We start from the raw sequence: 259 nt of genomic DNA, 5'->3' as shown, positions 1-259 counted from the left end.
CTGTTCTCTTCACTTGGCACTGCCTCTCCTGTCTAAGGTAGGGAATATTTCCCAGGACTTCTTTCCCCATATGGCTCCAAGTTAGAGCCAGAGGAGGACCTGGTGTGAGATTTGGGAAGTGGAGGTGAAGCTCAGGCATCCTCGAGTTGTCTGAGCAGGTGTGATGAGGAAGGTGACAAGGTGCGTGGAGGGCCTAGGCCAGCCCCTGCACTCTTCCTGTTGCTTGTGCACTTGGTCTGTTTTTTGGCAACCAACAGTA

This window comes from Callorhinus ursinus, unplaced genomic scaffold (assembly GCF_003265705.2).
Source record: "Callorhinus ursinus isolate GAN/ISIS: 27379988/994484 unplaced genomic scaffold, GSC_fseal_2.0 scaffold802, whole genome shotgun sequence".
Classification (NCBI taxonomy): Eukaryota; Metazoa; Chordata; class Mammalia; order Carnivora; family Otariidae; genus Callorhinus; species Callorhinus ursinus.
This window is presented reverse-complemented; position numbering follows the sequence as displayed.